The sequence below is a fragment of the Stigmatopora argus genome, chromosome 4, assembly GCF_051989625.1.
Source record: "Stigmatopora argus isolate UIUO_Sarg chromosome 4, RoL_Sarg_1.0, whole genome shotgun sequence".
Classification (NCBI taxonomy): Eukaryota; Metazoa; Chordata; class Actinopteri; order Syngnathiformes; family Syngnathidae; genus Stigmatopora; species Stigmatopora argus.
The window spans coordinates 1,282,501-1,304,260 of NC_135390.1; the positions used below are offsets into that span (position 1 = coordinate 1,282,501).

The 21,760-nt window shown below is 45.1% G+C and overlaps 1 protein-coding gene across 26 annotated transcripts in view; it reads left to right on the plus strand.

Annotated features, from left to right (window-relative positions):
- Positions 1 to 21,760, plus strand: part of enpp2 (ectonucleotide pyrophosphatase/phosphodiesterase 2) — a 360,090-nt gene that overhangs the window by 1,795 nt on the left and 336,535 nt on the right. The window lies entirely within an intron of this gene.

Here is a 21,760-nt window from a genome sequence, read left to right on the forward strand (position 1 = left end):
CGCACACAACACAACACACCCGATAGCCCCGTTGCAACCCGGCAAGCACCGACAGCTCATCCATCTGACCGGGAAGAGATGTCTCGCTCCCCATAACAATGATGAAATCAGAGCTGTCAACCTCTGTCGACCCCATTTAAGGAGTACCCTTGTCCCATTTCAGGAGTTTTATGTTTCAATTTGCGGAAAATCTATATAAAATGTAAAAAAAAAATCACGTAGGACAATTTAAATCATGTTTGGATGATTCACCATGCACTCCTGTTACCGAATTCATCCGGTTTACAGTGCAGTTGAATCAAATGCGTGAGATGGCGGAGGCCGTAGCGATGGTGTGAATTTCGAGGCATTTAAATTGGAAATTTGGCACTTTTCCGAAATGGTCGCTTCCAAAAAAAAATAGGTAACATTTTTTTTAATTTACGGAGTTTAGGGAGGTTGTCAGGAGTCCCGCAGTTTGCATTTCTTGTCCGGAGCAAACTCCTGAAATTCCGGAGAAATTGGCAGCTCTGTGGAATGCTCGGTCTAGAGCAGGGGTCTCAAACTTGCGGCCCGCGGGCCAACTGCGGCCCGCGGGACGATAATTTGCGGCCCCCGTCTTAATATGAAAGATCGATTTTTTTTTTTTTAATTTTTTTTTTTTTTTTTTTTTTTTTTTTTTTTTACCCCTTTCGCCATGATGGCGCCGTTTAAGTGGCAGCCAGTGGCAGTAGCTCTGTCCACTCATGTTTTTCTTGTTTTACAGCATGTTTTACATGAAAAATTAGAGGGAACATTGACATGCACCTGCTTGTGGCAGGTGTGATACTGGTGTGCCGATAGCGAGCAATGATGATGTCGTGACCGGATGATTCGCCTAAAGACGTTTCGCCGACGGACGTTTGACAGACGGACAGGTCGTACTAGTATTTGTTAGTTTAATGATTAAATACAAATACTAGTATTTGTATTTAATCATTAAACGCTGTTTTCAGCTGGATTTGACCGAATTTGAGAGCATTTTGAGCCGTTTGGCGAATGGACGTCTATAGACGTTTTTTTGCCTCCATCGCGATATCATCCAGTATTTGTATTTAATCATTAAATGCTGTTTTAGGATGGATTTGACCCGATTGCTGTCATTTTACGGCTCGGTTCTGCTACATCTGCCTGCCCAAGAGTGCTTATTCCCGGACTGCCATTGATGGTAGACGAACATTGATTTTTACTATAATTTGGACAACACCGGCGGCGGGCCGGATTAAAAATCCTAACGGGCCGTATATGGCCCGCGGGCCGAGGTTGAAAAACTTGTACACACACGATCCGGCGGGGCGAGCGTTCGAATCCCGTTTCGGCGAAACCTCCGTTCGGCCGAATGAACGTTCGGTGGAACGTCCATTCGGCGACCTGCCCGTCTGTCAAACGTCCGTCGGCGAAACGTCTTTAGGCGAATCATCCGAGTACCGATGATGTCGCTCACACTGGTACTCAGTGCGCTCAGGGAGGTTGTCTTTCTGCTCAGACCAACAAAAAATTAGAGGGAACTTTGGTTCGGAGCTGAATGAACCAATCACGGTGAGGTATACGGCTCTGGAGGGCGGGACATCGGCCGGGCTGTCCAGTGCCTCGCTCACTCACTCATTCATTCCTCCAATCAGCTGGGCGGAGGAGAAGCCGTGAGGCCGATCACTCCGCTCGGCGCGCACACTCCTCCGCTGCTCTCAGCATAGAACTGAATGAGGCGCTATGATCCGTGATCCAGCCTGTGTCAGTGTCTGTAGCCATCTCCGCGATTGAAACGGAGAGCGAAAGTGCACATGCGCCACAAACCCGCGCGACTGAATGTGAAAGATCAACCCGAGACTCATTCCAAGTGGAAAAACATTACAGAGCCCCAGAGATGTCTCTTTCAAAGCCTGCCGTGAAGAGAAAGGTCGGTGATGAGCACAGACAGTTTCAAGAAAAGTGGGGAGTGCAATATTTCTTTGTTGAACACAGGGGCACCCCGACGTGTCTCATTTACACTGAAAAAGTTGCGGTGCACAAGGAATACAATTTGAAACGTAATTGTACTATGAGACATGCTGAGGAGTACGAAAAATACCAGGGAGATGAGAGAGCCAACCAGGTTGGCAGTCTTAAAACACGTCTTCTGAGGCAACAGGATCTCTTCAAGAAGGCTACCAAAGACAGTAATGCAGCAGTCAAAGCTAGCTACGCCGTTTGTGAGTTGATTGATCCTGTGCTAAGTGATCCCAAATGGCTCATGGACTTGGCTTTTCTTGTTGATATCACACATGAGCTTAATGTACTGAACAAGAAGCTACAAGGCCAGGGGCAACTTGTCAGTGCTGCCTATGACAACGTGAGAGCATTCTGCACTAAACTTGTGTTATGGAAAGCCCAGCTCTCTCAGACAAACCTTTGCCATTTCCCAGCATGCAAGGCTCTCGTGGATGCAGGCACACCATTCAGTGGTGAGAAGTATGTTGAGGCCATTTCGAAGCTACAGGAGGAATTTGATCACATATTTGCAGACTTCAAGACACACAAAGCCACATTTCAAATTTTTGCGGACCCCTTCTCCTTTGATGTGCAAGATGCCCCTCCTGAGCTTCAAATGGAGCTCATTGACCTGCAGTGCAACTCTGCACTCAAAGCCAAGTTCAGGGAGGTGAGTGGAGAAGCAGACAAGCTTGGGCAATTTTTGAGAGAGTTGACCCCCAGCTTCCCTGAACTTTCCCGAAGGTTCAAGCGGACCATGTGCCTTTTTGGGAGCACATACTTGTGTGAGAAGCTCTTCTCCACCTTGAACTTCAATAAGTCCAAGTACAGGTCCAGACTTACTGATGAGCATCTTCAAGCTCTACTGAGGGTCTCCACTGCTTCCTCCCTCAAGCCAAATGTGACTATGTGAGAAGAAGCGCTGCCAGGTCTCTAGCAGCAAGGAGTAGGCAAAAGAAGCCGTGTTCAGAATATTTCATGTTCAATGTTCCATTCAAGTTCAGAAAGTTAAAGGTTAAAGAGCTGTTAATACAGACATTTGAAACGGAATAAAAATAATTCATTTTCTCTACTTAGCCAGCCAGTGTATATCTACTGTATGCTCATTAGTATTATTTGGTTTTATATTACTGATTGATTTATTTTTTATTCATCTTTAAGTTAATTTATTTAATTCATTATTTTTTGTTAAAAAATAAAGATATTTGATAACGTTGGAAAGTTTTATCAGTGCTTTTCTTGTGGAAATCCTGATGCGGCCCAGTCTCACCCAGACTTGGCCTCTAGCGGCCCCCAGGTAAATTGAGTTCGAGACCCCTGTTCTAGAGAATGTCCACATCGATACCAACTGGCAAAAATAATAATAATAATAATAATAATAATAATAATAATCGGACATAGGCCATGTCGTCATTACCACAACACAAAAAGCCTACTTGTCATCACACGCAGAAACTGCGTGTGACGAAATTGATGGTGCTTCTCCATAAGCTACGTTTAATCGGCAAAAGACCTAAATAAGTGTAAGTTACGGACTTGTAATTTGTCATTCCGCTGTTGTGGATACAGGTCGCTTACCTCTCGATTACCGCACACTGTCTGACACTTACCTTACTGTCTGCCACTTACCTTACTGTCTGCCACTTACCTTCCTTCAAGTCAGCTAGCAGGAGGCAGATCACCAACCAACCATCTATTCATATGCCGCAGAAGGGAATGTGTGGTATGTTAGCGCGAGTTTAGATGTCTGATGGATGTGGGGAAAAAACTGTCCTTAAGCCTATTTGTCCGAGCTTTGTGGGACCTATAGCGTCTGCCAGAGGGCAGCAGCTGGAACAGATTGTGACCAGGGTGGTAAGGGTCCCCTATGATGTTCTTGGCTCTGCTGAGGTAACGCGGGCTGGCAATGTCTTCAAGTGAGGGCAGAGAGCAGCCGACAATCTTCTGGGCAGTGTTAATCACTTTCTGCATGGCCTTTTTGTCTGCCGCCGTGCTTCCAGCGTACCACACTGTGATGCCGTACGCCAGGATGCTCTCTACAGTGGTTCTATAGAAGGTTCTCAGAAGATTGGTGCCCAAGTTGTTCTTCCTAAGTACCCTGAGGAAATGGAGTCGTGTCTGAGCCTTCTTCACCACTGCCGTGGTGTTTGTAGACCATGAGAGCTTGTCCATGACGTGGACCCCCAGGAATTTAAAGGACTGGACCCTGTCTACACATACTCCATTTATGAGGAGTGGGGCCAGATCTGTGCCGTGTTTGCGAAAGTCCAAGATTATTTCTTTAGTTTTCGTGGTGTTCATTGTGAGATTGTTCACCGAGCACCACGAAGAAAAATTGTTGACCTCATCTCTGTAAGCCGACTCATCCCCTCCTGAGATGAGTCCGACCACAGTGGTGTCGTCAGCGAATTTGATGATGGCGTTAGACTGGTGGGTGGGTGTAGTCGTAGGTGTACAGGGAGTACAGAAGAGGACTCAGGACACACCTTGAGGGGAGCCAGTGCTTAGTGTCATGGAGGAAGAGAGGTGGGGACCAAGTCTAACAGTCTGTGGTCGGTTGGTCAAGAAGTCCTTTATCCAGCAGCAGATTGAAGAGGATAGTCCAAGGTGGGAGAGTTTGTCAGTCAGAATGTCCGGTTTTATGGTATTGAAGGCTGAGCTGTAGTCAATGAAGAGCATCCTCACGTAGTTCCCAGGGTGTTCCAGATGGCTCAGTGCTGTATGAAGAGCAATGGCAATAGCATCATCAGTGGACCTGTTTGCTCTATAAGCAAACTGGTGAGGGTCAATTGAGGGAGAGATTGTATTTCTGATATGGCGGGCTACCAACTTTTCAAAGCACTTCATGATCACAGGCGTGAGGGCAACAGGCCTATAATCATTCATGCTGCCAATGGTCGGCTTTTTGGGGACAGGGATGATGGTGGCAGATTTCAGACAAGATGGAATGATGGATAGTTGCAGGGAACAATTGAAAATATTTGTGAAGACTCCAGCCAGCTGGTCAGCACAGGCTTTGAGCACCTTCCCAGGTACTCAGTCTGGGCCCGCAGCCTTCCTGGTGTTCACAGACCGCATTACCAGTCTCACTTCCTGTTCCCGGAACGTCAGTGTATTGCTGCAGGGTGGTGGTGGGGGTGTTGAGACTGGGTCTGATTTGTCAGTCTCAAAGCGGGCAAAGAAACGGTTCAAATTCTCCGCTAGTGAGGCATCTGCATTAACAGACATATTATTGTTATTGTTATTGTAGTTGGTAATATGTCGTATTCCTTGCCACATCTTCTTTGGGTTATTTTCTGTGAAGTGCTCCTCAATTTTTTTGGTATATGCTGCCTTGGCCTTTTTAATGCCTCTTTTCAGCTCAGCTCTGGCAGCGCTATATTTTATCTTGTCCCCTGATCTAAAGGCGGAATTACGGCATTTGATGAGTGCCTGTGTCTCATTGGTCATCCAGGGTTTTTGGTTAGAAAAAACCCGTATTCGTTTATCTATAGTGACGTTGTCGATGCAGTTTTTTATGTAAGAAAGTACAGAGTCCGTGTAGTCCTGGAGGTTGTCGTGTACAAAAAGTTCCCAGTTGGTGCGGGAAAAGCAGTCCTGCAGCTGAGAGAGTGCGTTGTCGGGCCAAGTTTTTATTGTCTTTATTTGTGGCGTTGTTTGCCTCCGGAGTGGAGTGTAAGCGGGGGTGAGAGATAGGCAGAGGTGATCTGATCCAGCTAGGTGAGGGAGGGAAGTGGCTTTATAAGCATGTTTGATGTTAGAATAGACATGGTCAAGAGTTTTGTCTCCTCTAGTATTACAATTTACGTACTGAATAAACTTAGGTAAAACAGTCTTTAAACACGCCTTGTTGAAATCACCAGCGACAATAAAAACGCCATCGGGGTGGTCAAGCTGTTGTTTGTTTATAGCCGTTAGCAGGAGGTTCAGTGCCGTGTTAACGTTAGCATTCGGAGGTATATAGATAGCTGTTGCTATGACGACGTTTAGCTCTCTTGGTAGATAATAGGGCCTACATCGTATTGCTAATAACTCTAAATCCGGGGAACAGTGAGTGTCAATAATTTTACTGTCACAACACCATTCATTATGTATATACATGCCCAGTCCTCCTCCCTTGCCTTTGCCTGTTAATACTTTCGATCGGTCGTTTCGAAAAAGCGTTCGGCTAGCTAGCGATACCGCGGCGTCGGGGATAAGCGGGTGTAGCCACGTTTCTGTGATGATGATAATATTACAGTTTCTAACAAAGCTGTTGGTAGCAATACGAAGTTCCAACTCATCCATTTTGTGGGTGATGGATCGGGCGTTGGTCAAAAGGATACTGGGAAGCGGAGCTCGATGTGGTTGTTGTTTCAGCTTAGCAGCCAGGCCAGCCCGGCATCCACGCTTCTGTTTCCTGTCCCTTCGCCGCCTTCGACGTGCTTTTGGTGGGCTGGCTAGCCACGGAGATCCCGGAGAGTGTGTTAAGAAATCGGATGTATCGCATATCCTTCGGATATTGAGTAAATCCAGGCGACTATAAGATAACGAACGACACCGAACTGGAGAGCTGCTTAGAGCCGCTGCGTCAGTGCGCGCCGCCATCTTACATCCTTATAAATATAAAGCAGGAATCCCGGGCTTTCCATGGCGCATAGAGCACTCTGCCATGATCTGGGACCAGACCCAGAAGGCCAAGTGGAAGAAGACCGACCTGCACATCATTTGGCTCGATCTCGCCAATGTGTATGGATCTGTCCCACAACTGCTGATCAGTTACGCCTTGGAGTTCTTCCATATGTCTCCCTGCATCAAGAAGCTGGTAGCACTGTAGTTCAGCGCCTTGCAGGTAAGCTTTGCCCTCCAGGAATTTACCACCGGGTGGCAGAAGCTAGAAGTGGGAAATGCAATGGGGTGCGCCATATCTCCAATCCTCTTTCTGGCAGCCTTTGAGGCAATCCTCATTGGAGCAGGACAAACGGTTGTAAGAATTAAATTACCATCTTGCCAGAGATTACCCCCATTGAGGAGCTACATGGACGATGTCACCAGCCTCCTTCAGACAGCAGCATGCACATCTCGACTGCTGAAGAGAAACGACAACACCACCTTTATCGTCGGGGGAGAAAGAATCCCCCTCCTCTCTGAGCAACCCATCAAAAGTCTAGGGAGGCAGTACACCGCAGAGCTGTCTGATAAACAGATGGAGAGGACCATCCATCATGAGACAACTTACTGATGGCCTGTCAAGGATTGACCAGAGCCAACTCCCCGGAAAGTTAAAGGTCTGGTGCTACCAGTTTGAATATGGACGTCAACACCTGAATGCTATAGTGCCTCATTGTGTAAGTGAGAGCACGCACAATTCACTCGCGTGAACAACATTGAGTTATTATTTGAGTTATTAATGTTATTGTTATTGCTTTGCACTAATACGAGTGTTACTATATTGTTATTGCACTAATGTTTAATGTACCGTAACAGCATCAGAATGTTTTTTATGTGTTTACTGAATGGAAGAAAAGTTCCCCTCCACTATGTGATATAAAAGTTGCACTTACATGTTATACCTTGCTGTTGTTAACAGATAAACTGTGTCACGAAAATACTAATAATTTAGTTTATTCATTTTGGGAGTGAATGGAGTTGTCAGAAAGCTGATTTGTGATCTATTAATAAAGTTTGACTGACCTATCTGACTGTTTTGTTCACATTCCCTTTAGTGCAGCACCATCTAGTGGATGCATAACGTAACCCGAACCCCTACTGTAGACCCATATAATGAATGTGGTGCGGTCCGCCTTATACAGTGGGGCTAATAAGTATTTAGTCAACCACCAATTGGGCAAGTTCTCCTACTTGAAAAGATTAGAGAGGCCTGTAATTGCCAACATGAGTAAACCTAAACCATGAGAGGCAGAATCTGGAAAAAGAAAAAAAGAAAGTCTCCTCCATGCAGATCTGGGGCTGTCGTTGGGCAACATGGACTTTCAACTCCCTCCACAGATTTTCTATGGGGTTGAGATCTGGAGACTGGCTAGGCCACCCCAGGACCTTGAAATGCTCCTTACGAAGCCACTCCTTTGTTGCCCTGGCTGTGTTTGGGATCATTGTCATGCTGAAAGACCCAGCCACGTCTCATCTTCAATGTCCTTACTGATGGAAGGAGATTTTCACTCAAAATCTCTCGATTCATGGCCCCATTCATTCTTTCCTTTACACAGATCAGTCGTCCTGGTCCCTTTGCAGAAAAACAGCCCCAAAGCATGATGTTTACACCCCCATGCTTCACAGTGGGTAAGGTGTTCTTCAGATGCAATTCAGTTTTTTTTCTCCTCCAAACACGAGAACCTGAGTTTCTACCAAAAAGTTCTAACACATTCTCCCAGTCCTCTTCTGGATCATCCAAATGCTCTCAAGCGAACCGCAGATGGCCTGGATGTGTACTGGTTTCAGCAGGGGGACACGTCTGGCAGTGCAGTATTTGAGTCCCTGGCGGCACATTGTGTTACTGATAGTAGCCTTTGTCACTGTGGTCACAGCTCTCTGTAGGTCATTTACTACGTGTGGTTCTGGGATTTTTGCTCACCGTTTTTGTTATCATTTTGAAGCCTTGGGGTGAGATCTTCAGGGCTGCCAACTATTCCGGAATTTCAGGAGTTTCTCGGGAAATGCAACGCAAACTCCGGACAACCTCCCTAAAATCCGGAAATCCCCAAAAAATTTCACTCACATTTTTTTGAAGCAATCATTTCGTGAAAGTACCAAATTTCCAATCAAAATCCCACGAAATTCACACCATCACAACGGCTTCCGTTTCAACTGCACTGTAAACCGGAAGAATTTGGTAACACGAATGCATTGTGAATCATCCGAGTTACAAGTTCTGATGCATGATTCGTCTTCTGTGACCTCAGCGTGGCAATCGATTCAGAATCGATTGCATAGGTAGCTTCTGTCACTTTAACATTTTCGTTTTCATTTTTTTCACAAGGGAAGTAAGTATTATTAATGCTGGCTAAACCACCAGTCTTTTGTTTTGAAACAAATCTTATCATTTCTCAGGTTGTTCTAAAGGAAGTAGGCGTACACAGCACTGGTAAGTCTTGGATGGCAATTTGGATGAAACTTCTAATAAGAAACCCAGACACTTGCTGAAGTTTATTGGTTCGTATTCGACGAAATATCCCATGTTGAAGCCGTCTCCAAAAGAACAGACATTTGCGCATTGCAGAACATGCAATTGCGACTACAGCATGACACATGTTGGAATTACAGACTGCAAAATGCACGTAGGAGGACACAAACAAAAAAAATAAACTTATTTTCATTATTCTGTACTTTTTCAATAGTTTGCAAAAACAATATTTCAATTAATGTAAAAATATGATAAAAGTTTGATTTAAATTGAACTATGCTTTTTTTTTTACATTTGATATGTATTTTTTGTGAATCGCATTCACTCCGGAAATACTTCGGAAATGGGACAGGGGTACCCCTAAAATGGGCTCGACGGAGGTTGGCAGCGTTTTACCTATTGCAGATTCAGTCTTCCCAGCCTGGTGCAGGTCTACAATTTTGTCTCTGATGTCCTTCGACAACTCTTTGGTCTTGGCCATAGTAGAATTTGGAGTGTGAGAGACTGAGGTTGTGGACAGGTGTCTTTTATACCGATAATGAGTTAAAACAGATGCTATTAATACAGGTAACAAGTGGAGACCTCCTTAGACCTTGTTAGAAGAAGTTAGACCTCTTTGACAGCCAGAAATCTTGCTTGTTTGTAGGTGACCAAATACCGTAATTACTCGAATATAATAATAATAATAATAATAATCGGACATAGGCCCTGTCGTCATTATCACAACACAAAAGCCTACTTGTCATCACACGCAGAAACTGCGTGACAAAATTGATGGTGCTTCTCCATAAGCTACGTTTAATCGGCAAAAGACCTAATAAGTGTAAGTTACGGACTTGTAATTTGTCATTCCGCTGTTGAGGATACAGGTCGCTTACCTCTCGCTTACCTCTCACTGTCTTCCACTTACCTTTCCTCAGTCAGCTAGTAGGAGGCAGATCACCAACCAAACATCTGTTCATACACCGCAGAGGGGAATGTGTGTTATGTTAGCGCGAGTTTAGATTTCTGATGGATGTGGGGAAAAAACTGTCCTTAAGCCTATTTGTCCGTGCTTTGTGGGACCTATAGCGTCTGCCAGAGGGCAGCAGCTGGAACAGATTGTGACCAGGGTGGTAAGGGTCCCCTATGATGTTCTTGGCTCTGCTGAGGTAACGAGGGCTGGCAATGTCTTCAAGTGAGGGCAGAGAGCAGCCGACAATCCTCTGGGCAGTGTTAATCACTTTCTGCATGGCCTTTTTGTCTGCCGCCGTGCTTCCAGCGTACCACACTGTGATGCCGTACGCCAGGATGCTCTCTACAGTGGTTCTATAGAAGTTTCTCAGAAGATTGGTGCCCAAGTTGTTCTTCCTAAGTACCCTGAGGAAATGGAGTCGTGTCTGAGCCTTCTTCACCACTGCCGTGGTGTTTGTAGACCATGAGAGCTTGTCCGTGACGTGGACCCCCAGGAATTTAAAGGACTGGACCCTGTCTACACATACTCCATTTATGAGGAGTGGGGCCAGATCTGTGCCGTGTTTGCGAAAGTCCAGGATGATTTCTTTAGTTTTCGTGGTGTTCAGTGTGAGATTGTTCACCGAGCACCACGAAGACAAATTGTTGACCTCATCTCTGTAAGCCGACTCATCCCCTCCTGAGATGAGTCCGACCACAGTGGTGTCGTCAGCGAATTTGATGATGGTGTTAGACTGGTGGGTGGGTGTGCAGTCGTAGGTGTACAGGGAGTACAGAAGAGGACTCAGTACACAGCCTTGAGGGGAGCCAGTGCTTAGTGTAATGGAGGAAGAGAGGTGGGGACCAAGTCTAACAGTCTGTGGTCGGTTGGTCAAGAAGTCCTTTATCCAGCAGCAGATTGAAGAGGATAGTCCAAGGTGGGAGAGTTTGTCAGTCAGAATGTCCGGTTTTATGGTATTGAAGGCTGAGCTATAGTCAATGAAGAGCATCCTCACGTAGTTCCCAGGGTGTTCCAGGTGGCTCAGTGCTGTATGAAGAGCAATGGCAATAGCATCATCAGTGGACCTGTTTGCTCTATAAGCAAACTGGTGAGGGTCAATTGAGGGAGAGATTGTATATATTGTATATAACGCGCACTCGAAAATAACACGCAGGTAATTTTGGGCCAAAAAAATCTGGAAAAACGCAGTACTCGAATATAGTGCGCACCTAAAATTTCCCGCTGACGAAAATCAGAAATCTTACCTTTTTTTCTTCGTTTCACGATTGTTTTGTTCAAAACCGGATAGAGAAATCTTCAGGTACGAGCGTGTCGAGTGTCGTCCAGTTGGTGGAGTTATGCGTTTGAATTTTAGGGCAATAGATGATACACAGAGTGGACAAACATATCATGTAGACATGTTATGTTGCAATACCTTTTAGACTTCCTTGAACATTGACTACATTTCAATTGACAATACCATGTTTTAATTCAAATATCTATTGTCATTCTCAAACAAGAAAAGGAACATACAAATTGAATAAATAAATGATTTGAAGATATGCACAATGGAAAAGACTATCACATGTAACAAGGGAATGTACTGCCCCCCGCTGGACATATTTCTAAATACAAGTACGTACTACACTACAATGTAGTATTCTACTTTCCAGCTTATTAATGCAGGATTGTGATGTTTGTGAGGCTTGACGATCTTTAATATGCGTGTATTTTGAATTCAAAGTTGGAAATTGCACAATGTCCGTGCGTCAAAGTGAGTTTGACAATGCTTTTTTTGATCGAAAATTTGTAATTTATTTTAGTTATTGATTATAACACGCACCCCCAACTATTGGAATTAATTATATAGCAAAAATATGCGTGTTATATTCGAGTAATTACGGTACTTATTTTCCACTCTAATTTGGAAATAAATTCTTTAAAAATCAAACAATGTGATTTTCTGGGTTTTTTTCCACATTCTGTCTCTCATGGTTGAGGCTTACCCATGTTGGCAATTACAGGGTTCTCTAATCTTTTCAAGTAGGAGAACTTGCAGAATTGGTGGTTGACTAAATACTTATTTGCCCCACTGTATATGGAAAAAATGAAATATGTAATTCATTAGGTGTGCCTTATATTGAGGGCGCCTTATAATGCGGAAAATACGGTACTTTAAATATTGCGCAGCGAAAATAGTTCCTCTCCACTAGCTATTAATACCTCTCTGTTTGCCTCTCACCCCCCCCCCCCCCCCCCTTTCACATCTGAATTCGGTCGTGTCACGTCCGCCACTTCACTATAACGCCTCAGCAAGTTCTGCTCTGCCTTCCTCACTCTAATGCCAACAGCGAGAGTTTTCAGCCACGTGACGAAAATACATAGAGTATAAGAAGACAATGAGATCTGATAATCTGACATGTTTGTTGCATTTTTTTTAAGATGGTGCCGGTCAACCAGCAGGCGGTAGCTGTAGCTCTTGCTCGTTTTGTGTTTTTGCTGCTTTTCTATCTTACTTAATTGCATTTTAGTATTTCTTAATGCTTTCCCTTATACTTTGCTTTGTTCTTTGTGTTGTTTTCTTTTCCAACCCGTCGCGTGGCTTGGTTTCTTTGGGCTAGTCCTAGACGTCTTTGGAGCCGTTCAGCCGTGCCTCAGCTGTCATGCATGCGGGATCAGCTGTGAGCAGTGGACGAGAGTGATGAGAGAAAGAGTGCCGGGAGAAGAGGCGACACTCTAGACCAGGGGTCTCGAACTCAATTTACCTGGGGGCCGCTAGAGGCCAAGTCTGGGTGAGACTGGGCCGCATCAGGATTTCCACAAGAAAAGCACTGATAAAACTTTCCAACGTTATCAAATATCTTTATTTTTTAACAAAAAATAATGAATTAAATAAATTAACTTAAAGATGAATAAAAAATAAATCAATCAGTAATATAAAACCAAATAATACTAATGAGCATACAGTAGATATACACTGGCTGGCTAAGTAGAGAAAATGAATTATTTTTATTCCGTTTCAAATGTCTGTATTAACAGCTCTTTAACCTTTAACTTTCTGAACTTGAATGGAACATTGAACATGAAATATTCTGAACACGGCTTCTTTTGCCTACTCCTTGCTGCTAGAGACCTGGCAGCGCTTCTTCTCACATAGTCACATTTGGCTTGAGGGAGGAAGCAGTGGAGACCCTCAGTAGAGCTTGAAGATGCTCATCAGTAAGTCTGGACCTGTACTTGGACTTATTGAAGTTCAAGGTGGAGAAGAGCTTCTCACACAAGTATGTGCTCCCAAAAAGGCACATGGTCCGCTTGAACCTTCGGGAAAGTTCAGGGAAGCTGGGGGTCAACTCTCTCAAAAATTGCCCAAGCTTGTCTGCTTCTCCACTCACCTCCCTGAACTTGGCTTTGAGTGCAGAGTTGCACTGCAGGTCAATGAGCTCCATTTGAAGCTCAGGAGGGGCATCTTGCACATCAAAGGAGAAGGGGTCCGCAAAAATTTGAAATGTGGCTTTGTGTGTCTTGAAGTCTGCAAATATGTGATCAAATTCCTCCTGTAGCTTCGAAATGGCCTCAACATACTTCTCACCACTGAATGGTGTGCCTGCATCCACGAGAGCCTTGCATGCTGGGAAATGGCAAAGGTTTGTCTGAGAGAGCTGGGCTTTCCATAACACAAGTTTAGTGCAGAATGCTCTCACGTTGTCATAGGCAGCACTGACAAGTTGCCCCTGGCCTTGTAGCTTCTTGTTCAGTACATTAAGCTCATGTGTGATATCAACAAGAAAAGCCAAGTCCATGAGCCATTTGGGATCACTTAGCACAGGATCAATCAACTCACAAACGGCGTAGCTAGCTTTGACTGCTGCATTACTGTCTTTGGTAGCCTTCTTGAAGAGATCCTGTTGCCTCAGAAGACGTGTTTTAAGACTGCCAACCTGGTTGGCTCTCTCATCTCCCTGGTATTTTTCGTACTCCTCAGCATGTCTCATAGTACAATTACGTTTCAAATTGTATTCCTTGTGCACCGCAACTTTTTCAGTGTAAATGAGACACGTCGGGGTGCCCCTGTGTTCAACAAAGAAATATTGCACTCCCCACTTTTCTTGAAACTGTCTGTGCTCATCACCGACCTTTCTCTTCACGGCAGGCTTTGAAAGAGACATCTCTGGGGCTCTGTAATGTTTTTCCACTTGGAATGAGTCTCGGGTTGATCTTTCACATTCAGTCGCGCGGGTTTGTGGCGCATGTGCACTTTCGCTCTCCGTTTCAATCGCGGAGATGGCTACAGACACTGACACAGGCTGGATCACGGATCATAGCGCCTCATTCAGTTCTATGCTGAGAGCAGCGGAGGAGTGTGCGCGCCGAGCGGAGTGATCGGCCTCACGGCTTCTCCTCCGCCCAGCTGATTGGAGGAATGAATGAGTGAGTGAGCGAGGCACTGGACAGCCCGGCCGATGTCCCGCCCTCCAGAGCCGTATACCTCACCGTGATTGGTTCATTCAGCTCCGAACCAAAGTTCCCTCTAATTTTTTGTTGGTCTGAGCAGAAAGACAACCTCCCTGAGCGCACTGAGTACCAGTGTGAGCGACATCATCGGTACTCGGATGATTCGCCTAAAGACGTTTCGCCGACGGACGTTTGACAGACGGGCAGGTCGCCGAATGGACGTTCCACCGAACGTTCATTCGGCCGAACGGAGGTTTCGCCGAAACGGGATTCGAACGCTCGCCCCGCCGGATCGTGTGTGTACAAGTTTTTCAACCTCGGCCCGCGGGCCATATACGGCCCGTTAGGATTTTTAATCCGGCCCGCCGCCGGTGTTGTCCAAATTATAGTAAAAATCAATGTTCGTCTACCATCAATGGCAGTCCGGGAATAAGCACTCTTGGGCAGGCAGATGTAGCAGAACCGAGCCGTAAAATGACAGCAATCGGGTCAAATCCATCCTAAAACAGCATTTAATGATTAAATACAAATACTGGATGATATCGCGATGGAGGCAAAAAAACGTCTATAGACGTCCATTCGCCAAACGGCTCAAAATGCTCTCAAATTCGGTCAAATCCAGCTGAAAACAGCGTTTAATGATTAAATACAAATACTAGTATTTGTATTTAATCATTAAACTAACAAATACTAGTACGACCTGTCCGTCTGTCAAACGTCCGTCGGCGAAACGTCTTTAGGCGAATCATCCGGTCACGACATCATCATTGCTCGCTATCGGCACACCAGTATCACACCTGCCACAAGCAGGTGCATGTCAATGTTCCCTCTAATTTTTCATGTAAAACATGCTGTAAAACAAGAAAAACATGAGTGGACAGAGCTACTGCCACTGGCTGCCACTTAAACGGCGCCATCATGGGGAAAGGGGTAAAAAAAAAAAAAAATTAAAAAAAAAAAAAATCGATCTTTCATATTAAGACGGGGGCCGCAAATTATCGTCCCGCGGGCCGCAGTTGGCCCGCGGGCCGCAAGTTTGAGACCCCTGCTCTAGAAGGTAGGTGGACATCCTTCTCGCTAACACCTATTGAACCTCGAACAGAGTGCACACTTGGACAGCAGTGAGACAGGAACAAAGACCCACTCTATTGAACATCTCAGCATCTTTTAAGTAGTACAGTGAAGGACATCCGCAGCCCTTCGCAATAGCGTCTGACGTCTAAGCACAGTATAGTGAGACCGTGAAGGACATCTGCCGTCCTTCGCCATCGCCTCGGCACTGTCTAGTATTTTTAAGCTCAGCCTGACCCTGGCTCATGAACACATGTTGCTATCTGCCACAGTAGGTGTTATCTAGACTAACAGGCGCCTCGATATTCCACAATACACTGTGAAGAAGATCTTCACCTCTACGTTCAGCAGGGCGATGCTTCCGAATTGGCCTATTTCTTTGGAATTCGCTTCCTTTGGGATGAAGACCGCTACCGCCTTTTGCCACTCCGATGGAATGAGCTGCCTTATCCAGGTAGTTCTCATTAGATACCAGAGTAGCTCTAATACCTGGGGGCAGTTTTTATATAACTTTTAGGGGACTCCCTCAGAGCCCGGTGCTGATGAGGACCTTGCCTTTTTCGCCGCTTACCTAATTTCCCTGAGCTCGGGGGGCATGATGTTAAACTCACCCGTCGGTGGTGAGGTGGTATGTACCCTTTTGTTCTGATAGGTTCACCAATAGGCATTTACAAATGCACGCACAAATAAAGAGAAAAGACAATCTTCTGGATTTTTCTTGCAAGGAGAACAGAACCGTTCATGCCAAGTCCCTGCTCCGTTCTGGCCTCACGCTTCTTTTCTTGTTAATTCACTTCAAGGACCCTAGTTACAATGGACGTCTCAACTTTCAAGGGAGTGGTGGAAACAAGTGAGACGTCAATATAGTCAAAACAAATGGACGTCTGAAAGCCATGTGCAGCTCAAGGTGTTTTGAATCTTCTTTGTTTTTAGTCCACTCCAAGCAGTCCAATGCATTTTGGTGTTTAGTCTAACTAAGGTTCTAAAGAGCAAAGCATTTACTGGCAACTATATAATAATATGAAATTAAGTTTATTAGTAAAGCAATGCATTTTTCATTGCAAGCAAATGCATAATAATATAAAACTAATCATGTTCCTAGTGGGACGTCTCATAGTTCGTCGCTGTACTGCCTTTTGATGTGCTGTTCCATTAACTCCCTGGTGGTCTTGAGCTTTCCGGACTTCCAAAAAGCGCCCTGTCTCTGCTTCGTTTGATTTTGGCCATTTGATCTTATTCCTTCTTGCTCGTTTCTTGGTCTCTGCTTGTGGTTCTGTTCTGTGTGGGATGGTGCGGCCTGAGTCTTGGTGTTTGCTTGGGGGTTCAGCCAAGGGGTTTTTTTCCTCTGCGCCTTCCCAGCTTTCAGCAACATTAGGTCCTTTGGCACTGTGGTTTTCTACCTGGCTCCTGGTTCCTCTTGTCTCACCCACTGCCGCGGTGCAAGGTCGCTGTTGGCCTCTCTGATCGCACTTCATCTTCCCCTGGCGGATTCGTAGTGCCCTGCACATGGTCACCTTTTCCCATCCGCAAGCACACTTTCGGAGGATCTTCTCATTAATTGGAGTTCTGATATGCTCGCTTTCCTTTTCCGTTGCCATAGTCAATTCCATGTGGTCCGTCCTGTTAGGCCCATCTTCTATCACGCCTCTTGGAGGGCCTCCGGGTTATTTCTTCCTTGGGTTCTTTGTAGAGGTAAGGGTGAAAGGACTAATTAAGAACTAATGGATATTTGGGCGGCCCAGTGGTTAGCGCGTCGGCCTCACAGTGGGGGACCTGGGTTCAAATCCAGGTCGGTCCACTTAATGTAGGCTAACACTGATAAATGATACATATAATAATATACTCAACCCCCGCCTCGTGGGCACAATGTCAGCTGGCATAGGCTCCAGCAGCCCCCACGACCCTAGTGAGGATGAAGCGGTTTAGAAAATGAATGAACAAGCAAACGAATATTGTCCTTATTTTTCCTATTTTGCAGCTTGATGGAAGTTATGCAATTTTTTTAAATGTAAAACTTGATTGCCCTCCAACTTCAAGTCTTAGGTCCTCTGGTGGCGCTGAAATGTGCGCCTCACATGCAGCCTTACTTCGTACTTTTCCTGACTATGTAGTCTCTTAAAGTTTCTTCAACTTCACAGACTTCTGTAACACTCAATGCCCGTTTCTTTGTGGTTACTGAATGTTAGAATCGCCAATAGGCATTTTCCCAAAGGCACGCACAAATAAAAGACAGCAGACTCATCTGTGGTTTTCTTGCAAGAGAGAATCGAACCGACCCGTCTTTGTCCAGGTTCCTTCTGGCGTTACATGCATCTTTTTCCTGTTTATTAGCTTCAAGGACCCTAGTTAATGGACATGTCAGCTCTCAAGGCAGGGGTGGGAAAACAGGTGAGAAGTCAATAGAAGTTTTAGCTCTCAAAACAAATGAAGGTCATGTTGAGCCGAAGGTTCTTCTCCGCATTCTAGCAGTCTAAGATGATTTGACCTTCCTGTTGTTTGGTCTAACTAAGTAAAGCACAGCGTTCTTCATTGCAAGCAGATGTACTATACTTTTCTAATGTTAATAAGCTAAGGAAAGCAATTATATTATTAAGTTATTATATATTTGTACGTAATCACAATCTTTTTTATGACAAATACAAATACACTTGGGGAAGTCCGTTGTCTCGATCTTTACCCGAATTCACCTTACTTGCATGTCTGGTCTGAAAAAGGAAGAACAAAGTCATTCTCGTCCAACTCATTTTCATAATTTGCATAATCCTGGACATCAATGTTATCACCAGTAGGCTGTCTAATAAGCAGGTACAATTCTTGCAATTTGGAATTTGTTAGAGCAAGACATCATAGGCGCCGTTCAAGCGGCAGCCAGTTGCAGTGGCTCCCTAAACCCTCACTCGTATTGTGTTTTTACAGCTTTTTTGCAGCTTTTTATCCTTTATTTTTACAATTTATTGTCTCTTAAGATTTTACTTGTTACTTTACATTTTATACTCCATTCTTTAATGTTTTACAAATTTACTTTCAAGACTCTACTTCAAGACTCAAGTCGTGCGAGAAGCAGTCTTTGATCTATTAGTTTAGTTTATCTTTGCAAATTCTGGACATTACATTTTTGACCCATTCAGCCATGCCTCTGCTGTTTTACACAAAGGATCAGCTGTTAGCGCTACGCAACACCTGGATGCCCCTGGACCTCCCCGCCGAGTTAAAGAGGAAGAGAAGAGGATGCAGAGCTGGACAAAAATATCAGGAGAGAAAGCGACGCTTCATACCCAGCATCCCATCTATTATTATCGGAAACGTAAGATCTCTCCCCAATAAGATGGAAGAGCTAACGGCGCTTACTAAACTACAACGACAATATCGGAAAATCTCTATTATATGCTTCACGGAGACCTGGCTGAATGAACTAACACCAGACTCTAGTCTCCTTGGATGGTTTTCAGCTGGTGAGGGCGGACAGAAATGCTGAGGAGAGCGGTAGGAAGAAAGGTGGGGGACTAGCTGTTTTTATTAATAGTAGATGGTGTAGCCCTGGGCATATTACGGTGAAGGAGCAACTTTGCACTCGAGATATCGAGCTAGTAGCTGTTAGCATCAGGCCGTTTTACATCCCTCGGGAGTTCTCGCACGTTATCGTAATAACAGCGTATATACCTCCTTCCACCGATGCGGCAGTCGCTCACGAGCTGCTTCATGCTACAGTGTCGCGGGTGCAGACGTAACACCCCCAGTCTCTCCTTCCTATCTCCGGTGATTTTAAACATGCTTCCTTGGCTTCTACTCTCCCCACTTTCACTCAGTATGTGAAGTGCAACACCAGGGAACAAAAAACTCTGGACCTGCTGTATGCCAACACAAAGGAGGCATACAGCTCAGTCCCCCTGCCCCCACTGGGCCCCTCAGACCACAACCTGGTCCATCTGATCCCCACCTACATCCCTATGGTGAGGAAAATAAAACCTACCACGAGGATCATACAAAGATGGACCGAGGAGACTAGCATGGTACTGAGGGACTGTTTTGAGACCACTGACTGGGAGGTGCTGTGCAATTCACATGGGGAAGACATTGACAGCTTGACCCACTGCATCACAGATTATATTAACTTCTGTGTTGAGAACACTGTACCCTCCAAGAAGGTCCGTTGTTTCTCCAATAATAAGCCGTGGGTCAACAGGGATCTAAGGGCCTTCCTGAACAAGAAGAAGAGGGCTTTTAGGTCTGGGGGAAAAGAGAGTCTCAAAATGGTCTAGAAGGAGCTGATGAGAGAGATAAGGAAGGGAAAGACCATCTACAGGAGGAAGCTAAAGAACCAACTCCAGAGAGGCAACACCAAAGAGGTCTGGAGGAGCTTGAGGATCATTTTGGGCCATGGAGGCAACAGTGAGAGAGACCCGGAGTCCGGAGAGAGGGAGTGGGCCAATGAACTGATCAGTTCTTTAACAGATTCAGTTCTGTCCCCACTCCTCTGACCCGCCAGGCCAGAAGCAACTCTCCCCCCTCTTTCTCCTCCTCCTCTTCCTCACCCTCTTCCACCGGTCTCTGCATTACTGTTGATCAGGTGATAAAACAGCTAAAGAAGATCGAGGCAAGGAAGGCTACCGGTCCAGACGGCCTCAGCTCTAGACTACTGAGAGACTGTGCGGATCAGCTTGGCAAAGTGATTCTGCATATTTTCAACCTCAGCCTCAGTCTGCAGAAGATCCTCACCTTGTGGAAAACTTCCTGTTTGGTCCCAGTTCCAAAGACTGCAAACCCCAGGGAGCCAAACCACTTCAGGCCGGTAGCATTAACCTCTCACCTGATCAAGACTTTGGAGAGAATCATCCTCAATCACCTCAGCCCCCTGATGAAGGCAGAGCTGGACCCTCTGCAGTTCGCCTATCGTCCAGGCATTGGTGTGGAAGATGCTACCTGATGCACAGGTCTCTTTCACACCTGGAGAACACGGGAAGCACGCTGAGAATGATGTTTTTTGACCTCTCCAGTGCTTTCAACACCATTCAGCCGGTCCTACTGAGAGGGAAACTGGAAGAGGCTGGAGTAAGGAACCACCTAGCCGCATGGATCATAAACTTCCTAACTGACAGACCACAATATATGAGACTTCAGGACTGTACGTCTGATGTGGTAGCTTGCAGCATTGGGGCCCCGCAAGGCACGGTGCTCTCCCCACTCCTCTTCTCCCTCTACACATCAGACTTCAAACATAATACAGACACCTGCCATCTCCAGAAGTTCTCTGATGACACCGCTATTGTTGGACGAGTGATGGACGGGAACGACCTAGAGTACAGAGGAGTCATCACAGCCTTTGTTGACTGGTGTAGGCAAAACCACCTCTACATCAACACCAGTAAGAAAAAAGAAATGGTCATCGATTTTCGGAGGAATCCTCAACAAACCTCTCAGGTGAACATTCAGGGTACGGACATTGAAATCGTGGAGAATTTTAAGTACCTGGGTGTTCACCTCAACAACAAACTAGACTGGTCCACAAACATAGATGCCCTGTATAAAAGGGGCCAGATTCGCCTCTATCTACTGAGGACACTACGGTCCTTTGGAGTGTGCAGGACACTGCTGAGGACCTTTTATGACACTGTGGTGGCATCTACAGTGTTTAATGCAGTGGTCTGTTGGGGATGCGGGAGCACGGAGAGGGACAGGAACAGGCTGAATAAGCTGGTCAGGAGGGCCAGCTCTGTTCTGGGCTGTCCTTTGGACTCTGTGGGGGAAGTGGGAGAGTGGAGGATGCTGACCAGGATGATGTCCATCATGGACAGCACCTCCCAACCCCTGCATGAGTCTGTGGAGTCTCTCCAAAGCTCTTTCAGCAATAGACTGCAGCACCGTCATTGTAGGAAGGAGCGCTTCCGCAGATCGTTCCTCCCATCAGCTGTCAGGCTCTTTAACAAAACAAATGGCTGAGTGTTAAGACCTACCGTATGTATCAATGTTCATTTATGTGTATGTATATATATATATATATATATATATATATATATATATATATATATATATATATATATATATATATATATATATATATATATATATATATATATATATATATATATATATATATATATATATATATATATATATATATATATATATATATATATATATATATATATATATATATATATATATATATATATATATATGTATGCATGCGTAAATATCTT